Genomic DNA, 8,667 nt, shown 5'->3' with positions numbered 1-8,667 from the left:
GAATGAAATAATTAAATACTTGTTAAGTTGTTGGCCTTGAGGTTAGGGAACTTGCCTGGAAGGGGAGAGATGAATATTTCATACTGGTCTGATTAATAGTTCACTATTTTATGTTAAACCAAGCAGGGAATAGACCTTGAGCATTCTCCTTCCAAGTAAGCCTTACTTAAAAGTCCTAGTCACACATTTCTTTGCTTGTTTTTTCTCCTTTATGTGCCACCCCAACCTAGGTGAGGGGTATGAATACAATATATCTCTAGGGAAAGCTGGAATTTTGTGCTCAGCATTTCCTGTTGTCTGGCTTTGGTGCCTCTCCAGGCACTGTCAGACTTTGCAAAGCCTGTTCTTATGTTGCAGCTCTCCCCACACAACCTTGGTACCTAACTGGAGTCTGGTGAATCGGGATATTTATAAGTTCCTTCTGTGGATTTCACCTCTAAGTAATTATTTTCTTATTCTTTATCACATTTCTATTCAACTAAAAATAAATCCCTCTGCTAATTGTAGCAGGACATGGAAAGCATTTTATTGTAGCAAGGTGTATATATGGATTGGAAGCTGTGAGATACCTTCTGTAGGACCCCATTTGGTCTGAAGTTAGGAACAAAAGTTGAAGTTTAGCTATATATAATTCTTTGCCCTGTCAATGCATGAGGTGATTCAAATTCAGCATGTAGAAAATTAATTTATGTTCTTTCCTGGGATTTCCCAATTGCTGAAATAGCCTCCACACTACCATGTTCTGCAAGAATTTTTCCAGAGGCAAAGAATTTGGATGGGCTTTTTCTAGTTAAACTGCAAATAGGTTTTTCTTTTTTTTTTTTTTTTCCCCAAAGGCAGGGAACAATTTGTATCCTCACTGGGTGCACAGTAAAAAGCCATTGAAGATTGTTTTCATGCTTTTTTTATCCCCACAGGGCTATAGTCTTGCAAGATGGTGGATCCATCTTTCATCCTTTTATTTAAAAAAATAATATATATATTAGATTACATTGCAGTGGCTGGCACTGCTAATATTAACACTGTTGTTTTAGATGTAGATGTCATGACATGCAAAATCATTCAGTGGTAGATATCCTAAGCATCCAAAAGATATGTTGGTTGCAAGAAATCTAAACAACTCTCTTCCTTTAACAATCATTGTTATGGACAAGGCAAAAGGACCTTAGGTGTTTGCAAAATGTTGAAGTTGTACCCATCTGACACTGAAATGTCCCTGTAGAGCTACTCTGAACTTCCTAGAAAAACAGAGAGGATGTGAGTATGAATTAACACGTTACTTCATTCGGCATCTCATGGGAATCTGATACCTGGGGAACATTAGTTATCTAGGCTAAAAATAATAATCCTGTGTCTTTCATCCAGTACTGTCTAGTTTATGGTGTTGCTTCCAGGTTATGATGTTGCATTTAATTACAATGCAATAAGAAATTACCTGTCATACAATAATTTTAATTGTCCTTCCCTGAATCTGGTCTTCCTTGCAGCTGTGTAAAGCCAAACATCTTGAGCAATTTGACTCTTGTCCTTGGATATCTGGGAAGTTTCTGCTTACCAAGTGTTTCAGTTCCCCCTCAAAGAAAGATGCTAAATTTCTTGGGTGAAAACAGCAATAATTATATCATCATTGTAGTTCCCATGAGGGATACATCTAGGATGCCACAAAGCTCAGAAATACAGAACTTTGAGAATGAAAGTGATGACTTGCAACAGATTCTGCCCCGTTGTCTGTGTTACTCTGTTTACAAAACATTTTTCAAAATTTGCTAAGAAAGCAAACTAAATAATGTTTTAGTGGTGCTCATACTGTGAAAACCAAGGAGCCCAATTACTTTCCATCTTCAGAACAGAGAAAGAAAAATCCAAAAAGCAGGTCTAAGGACTCTAATATTCAAGCCTACCTTTTTCTTTTTTCCTGTTTCTTCAGTGATTCTTCCAGTTCCCACTGTCTGGTCCTGGTTAATCAGTACTTTGCAGAACTGTGGTGTTAGACCTGTGCACTGCTAGCACTTAAAGGCTGATTTCCAGAAAAAGGGATGATCTTCGTTTCACCTGAGGAAGAATGCAATAACAGCTAGAATTCAAAAAGCTTGCCTGGTTCATTAATAACATTGTGACTCTGACATGAGCTGCTAATTATAGGGAAGATTTACAACAAAGAATAAAGAGGTGGTAGATGAGGAAGATGGGTGCAAGACCCAGAAGAGGGTTACTATGTGTGTAGTTACTGTCAAGCTAAAGCCAACTAGGCCTTAACACATGCCCAACTGCATTAAAAAAATATCCTTTCTGAATTGGAAAAGTTCACTGTAGACACGAAACAAGAAAAACATAGCCTCTTATTAGGTTAAAGTGTCTTTAGATTTCTGACTGCTGCAGGAGAAATAGCACGGCAGGTTTGGATGTGAATGTTGAATGCATTGAACTAAACAGTCACAACAAAGCATTATCAAAAAAAGTTGCTGAAGCATATGACAGGACTATTTGGCCACAACACTTTTTTCATACCATGTTTAAGTGAACACTGAATCTTGGAACAAACCCAGTCAACTGAGGGCAAAGAGTTTCATGACACTATTCTAACCACCAATCTGTTTAATCTTTTTTTTTTTTTCTTTTTTTTTAAGATCGGGATATTTCTGTCTGCAAGCTGGCCCATTCCTTAAGCATATATACATGTCACTTAAGGATTTAACAGTCAGAGACACTGAGAGACTGTCCAGATCTCTCTTTGACAGTTCAAGACACAGCTCCAAGAGGCTGACATACTACTGGGATTTGAAATGGTGTGTGCAAAGAGTGTCCATTTCTTCAGCTAGTTAAAGTGGTTTGTTTCTATAATTTCATATGCATTAAAAATAAATGTATAGCAAGTAATATTTTAAAGTAACTTTCTGTTATACTGCTGGCATCATTTCCAAAACAGTCATATGTCTTAATGACATTCCATTTATTTTACTGTTTTTCTCATTAAAAACACTGCCCTGGTGGTACTGATTGCTCAGCGTTTGACTCTCTAGATTATACAGATCTGCCTGTTCTGAAGACACAAAACCCCAGGGCAGAGCAGCAACCCCAGAGAAGGGAAGTTCCCTGCTAAGAGTTTATCAGGTTGAGGAACAATGTGCATTGCCCGATGTACTTATTATCCAGGAAGTTACTCATCACTGTTAGTTATTCTTACTAAAAACACTAAAATAATTTCCAGTACTTCATCCAAGAAACTGTGTCCTTCAACTAACAGTGGGTCCAGTGTTAAGAAAATGGCCATGCATGATTCTGCACATAGAGGGGTTTTTTAAATTAAATTAAACACAAAACCTGATGAGGTATTTTTCATTTAATTTTATTTTGTTTAGCTAGAAAGTAGATTTTACCAGTGCCCTGAATGGGTTTGTTACAACACAGTCCAGATCCCAGGACTTTGAACCCCTAAGTCCTTGGTTTTTTCTCTCTTCATAAAGCTGGTGTAACCAAGGCTTTGTAGGCTGAAGGCAGGCCCCTGAGCTAAGAAAGAGTGGGAAAAAATGTTATAGAGTTTTCTTATACTCCCAGTATGAGAAAGCTGTTTGCGTTTAAGCTCTCCCCTAGCTAAAATTTGTTTTTTGCCCTTGCAATGAAGATCTTAGGCACCAACAAAAATCAGTACTCAGGACTGTGAAAAGCCTTTCAGGGTACTCTTCCCCACTTGTACCAAAGGATGGTAAGGATGTGAAGGCCCTGTGGTGCTCAGGAGCTCTCTGAGAGCCTGCAGGGACAGCACCGATGAAGAGCTCCTAGCTGCACCATTCTCAGGAGGAGGGCCCTTAGGAGTGGTTTAGGAGCACAATACAGACCCAGCTGTAACACTCCAAGGATGGCTGCCAGGTGGAAATGCCCCTCCAGGACATGCATGCAAGGTTTTATTTCTGAAAGGTCCCATGTGCTCTTAATTTCCAATCAGTACATGGTGGCCCTGAGGCTCAGTGGGGAGAAGAGGTGCAGTCAGCCCCCCACAGCACTCTGAGCATGTCAAAATGGCACCCCAACTCTCTGGGTCTCTGCTGCATTTTGCAGGATGTGCATCCCGAGGATGGTACACTCAGCAGAGCATTTCTATCTGCAGAGCACATGCTGTGTATCCTGTTTCTTGTTCGTGCTTCAGGAGGCTCTGCTGTGTTGCACAAGACCAGCTGTTACATGACACAAAATCATGATTTCACATACTCTCTGAAATTGACTGATGCTGATACAAGGAAATTCAAGGAGCTGATCAAGAAATGGAGACTATGGGTTCTTGCCTCATTTTCTGACTTTATTCTGTTCATGGACCACTCTGTGTGCAAAGATCAGTGTTAAAATATGGTTCAACGGGTTGCCATTTGGTCTCAGTGATCTGCTGACCAGGAAGACATGAATAACACACTGAGATTGGAGTGGTATAATAATACAGACACCTCAGTGATATACCAGGTGTTGCCTGAAGGCACCAGCTTTCAGACCAGACCTTCAGCTCTTTATCTGAGCTCTAGTGTTTTGTAGATAAATGACCACACTGCACTTTTGAAAAGAGCACAGGGACAACCCCAGGTTTCTAACTAACATTCACTTTCTTAACACATAATATAACATGCAGGGCTGTTGCTGACTGATGCTTGGCTGTTAACGTTTGCCTACATAGTCACTGTACTTACCAGCACCTAATTCATCTGAAAGCGGTCTTTAGGATTTTGAGAAGATGTTAAATAAAACTAAATTACATTTTTCCATTCTGTCTCACATATAAATCTCTGTAAACATAAACCAATCCTGTGTGTGCAGTTTGAATGCAAGCTTTGCTTCTGAGTAGTTTAAAATGGGAGTTTTTCACATCCTTATTTAGATGCAGTATCATTTCTGCCTGCAGTGTTAATAACATACTCAAAGGGACTGGAAGGTTTGCAAAAAATCACAGCCCTGTATCTGAAGAAGTAATGCAACTGACAGGTGCACTTCTCTTGCAGCACTTTCCTGAATGCATGTGTCTGTGTGTAAAGCGAAGGCCATGCTGGCAGCAAAGCTTTCCATGGTAGCATTTCTAGCCCCATTTGTTATCATCAGACCCAAACGCTACTTTTGCAAGCAGCAGTTAACGAGTGGTTTAATTCCTCTGGAGCCTGTAGGCTGTTCCCTGCAGAATGCAATCTCACATTGGGACTTAATTATTTTAAGAGTATGGAGAACAAAAAGATCTTGACAGCAAGATAAGTATGAGCTGAGGGAACCAGGGGTCCCAGTCCAAGTCACTTGCCTCTGCTGATTATGGATTTGGTGAAAACCACATTTAGTTTCTATGTATTATCTGTATTATCTTTGTAATATCTGACAGAGTCTTTAAATGCAAAGGCAAATAAAGAGGTTCATGTGCTGAGTTCATAGTTCATGGGAAAATTAATATAAATTAATAAGGCCAACAAATGCCTGTGCAAAGCTGCGCTAATATACAGAAAGGAGTAAGAGATGGTGTTTTGAGAATGAGATGTGTTTTCCATTTACCCAACCATTTATCACAGGGATGATTTCATTTTGTTATGCTGTCTTCCCTAACTAGACCTTTCATTCTTCTGAATGAAAATCTAAGTCATGTAAATCACATATATATGCATAATGTACAGAATGGTCATTAACTGCAAAACCTGTGTGAAATTTTGTGTATCGGTTAATTTTAGTTTTTTTTAATGTTGCACAAATTTTTTTCCTAATAGAAATAATACAAAAAGAACTAATGAAGAGAAACATTCAGTATTGATATAGAACATCAAACAAGCTCAGAGTTTTCGATGTGAGAATATATTGGCCTGGGAGTATCACTACTCAATTATTATTTGTTTCCAAAAATTGCAAGCAATAGAACTGGGCAGAGAATAATGCCAAATGGACCTGTAGTCTCTCTCAGATTAGTTTTGGTAGTTGCATCAAGTTTTGGAATTAAGAAGAAAAAATAAACAAGAAGAGAAACTTATAGTATGTTTTATTGCTTTTCCTGGAAAACAGGATATATGTGTAGATTATAAAATAAAAAGAATAAATAGCAATTATTGGATATAATGTCTTATTTCAGTGTACAAATAGGTAGAAATACCTGAGAAATTACTTATAAATGTTGCAAACTTTTCAGCATGATGACTTGCTATGTGAGAAATGTTCAAAGTAACAAAATTCTTAAAGAGCTCAAAAAAGAACAAAGAGATTCTGTAGAAACAATGGACCAAATATATCTCAAGGATAACCCCACTGAGATCAGTGGAATTGAACTAAGGATATACTTGGCCCAGTGACTCCAGAAATGATGTTAATGAGGAACCTTAACACTACTGCTAGAGAAATCTCTATTTAAACCATGCTGTGGCAGTTCATGTGAAAAAGTAAATGGGACCTTCACACGAACTGCACAGCATGTGAGTGTGAATCAACAGGCTATAATAAATTGGTTTGGTTTCCTTCTCCCAGGCTTAAGCAAATGTATTATATTGTAGCATTTGAGATGTTACAATGAAGGTTATGTCATTATTCCATTATGTTCAAAAAAGCCTGATTGTCTTCAAAAAAGGCCTGATGTTGAAAAATATTTCTTAGTTCTTACAAAAAAGAGAATCTGTAGCTCAAATTTAATGAGTGAGAAATCCCTATTAAAAATCCCCTGTTTGTCTAAAACTTGATCTGGTAGATGTCAATAAGCTCTGGATGAGGAAATGTTTTGTACAATAAAGGCCTCATTTTTTTCAAAGGAAAGCAAACTTGAATGGGTTTCTAACAAAATTTTACTTTCTTATAGAAAGAAGCAATGATTTTAAAAGTGTGAAGGAATGTAGTATCTGATGTCCTATGACATGATATGTCCTGAAACTACTTGAAAACACAGAACTTGAACCACCAGAGAAAGGATTGACCTTTTCAACTTAAACTGCTGATCGTAAAAAAAAAAGTAAGACAGTATCAAGATTATTTTTAACTTAGGGTAAAGTACTCACAAATAACAGAAGCTGAAGCTGCCTGGATTGCTCTGGCCTGCCTCAGACTGAATGCAGCTCTTACATAAAGCTGTTCACCAGCAGATTTGAAGGCATTTTACATTTGTTGTTTGTAGGGACAGATAGGGAAACAGATGCAGAAAGATAAGGTGGGCAGCATCCCTGAGATGGGGGACAGCAGTGGAGTCAGGATCTCATTGCACCCACTGATGTGAGAGGCAGAATCCAGCAACAATATCTCCACCCCACGTCACCTGCATAAAATATGACTGATCCTGCAAGCTCTTTTCAGTTTGAGGACACTTAGGCTTCAGTCTCCACCAAAGAATAAAATCTTGTTTCCTGATGTAGTGTCTGTTTGCAGTGAAGTGTTCAAACTTTGCAAAAAAAACCCCACCCCAAAACAAAAAACCCCAACAGTCTGTGGGCATGTGAAAGGGATTATAAGAGGTAGTGCCTGCGCACTGGGCTGAACTCACTGCACCGGCCTCAGTGACCCCGGACGTCACTTCCAGTCCTCTAGCCCTGTGAACTGTGATTTCATTCCAGAGATCACTGAAAAAGAAATGCAGCATTTCACAGATTTCATCTAGCACATTCAAAATGATCATGTCCTGACATTTCAACTGTTGAAAAGAGCCAGTATTTACTACCTCACATGAAAAAGACCAGAAGGCTAAAATGCATAACAAAGTCAAGCCGTGATATGAGACAGATGAACTCATTTAGATAAAATAAGACAAGACCCAAACTTCATCTGAACTTCAAATTGAAACTGAGTTAAACCTCTCATGAAGGAACATAAAAAGTTAGCCAATTTATTTGTCTTCCAGTTCTCCTTTTTACTGAAGAGAATGCTATTGAAGTGGTGGCTGAGATTCTGGGGAGAGCAGTTCCTGCTGCCGGTACAGCTTCCTGAGCGATACTGAGCCAGGCACTCAGCCACTCTTGCCTCACTTACCAGTCACAGCCTGGTGTTCCTCCTCCCTCTCCTTGCCGTCTGATGTATGTACTTCAAACACAAAATTTAGAACAAGAACTACCTTTTATTATGTGATTACACCATGCCTCAGGTCCTTCTTTCAGCCATTGTGTCCAATGTGTTTGCAGTACAAATGATGATGTTGATGAAAATACTTTTCTCTGTGTGTCCCCCAATGTCACCTAGATGCATAAATGGTTTTGATAGAGATATATTCTTCATGTGCTATCTCTGGTTTAACATTCTGAATATAACTCATTTGAGTTTAAAAAGTACTAGAAGAAGAGACAGAAATGTTGCACGCAATTTTGCCTGCACTATATGAACCCTGTGGTATTACCACGCCTTCATTCAAAAGTTAGAAGCAAGCAAAGGCATTGACTACATTTTCATCCATACTTCATGGTAAGAAATTATCATTCTGCTATGTATCATTGCCCTCTGTATAGTTACAATAATGCTCTGGATTTTTGCATGAATCCTTTGGGTTATAAATGTCCCACAAAATATAATGGAAAATATTCTTATAGAAGAAAATGTTATACAACCCAGCATGATCTCTCTCCTCATCATTTGTTCTAGGATTATTCAGAAACATTAATTTCTCTATCTGGATTTCATAAATAGCTCAAACACCCCCAACTGCGCATAAAAATAACTTATGTTTGATGGAAACTGCCTTTTGGGTCCTCTAAC

This window comes from Harpia harpyja, chromosome 13 (assembly GCF_026419915.1).
Source record: "Harpia harpyja isolate bHarHar1 chromosome 13, bHarHar1 primary haplotype, whole genome shotgun sequence".
NCBI lineage: Eukaryota > Metazoa > Chordata > Aves > Accipitriformes > Accipitridae > Harpia > Harpia harpyja.
This window is presented reverse-complemented; position numbering follows the sequence as displayed.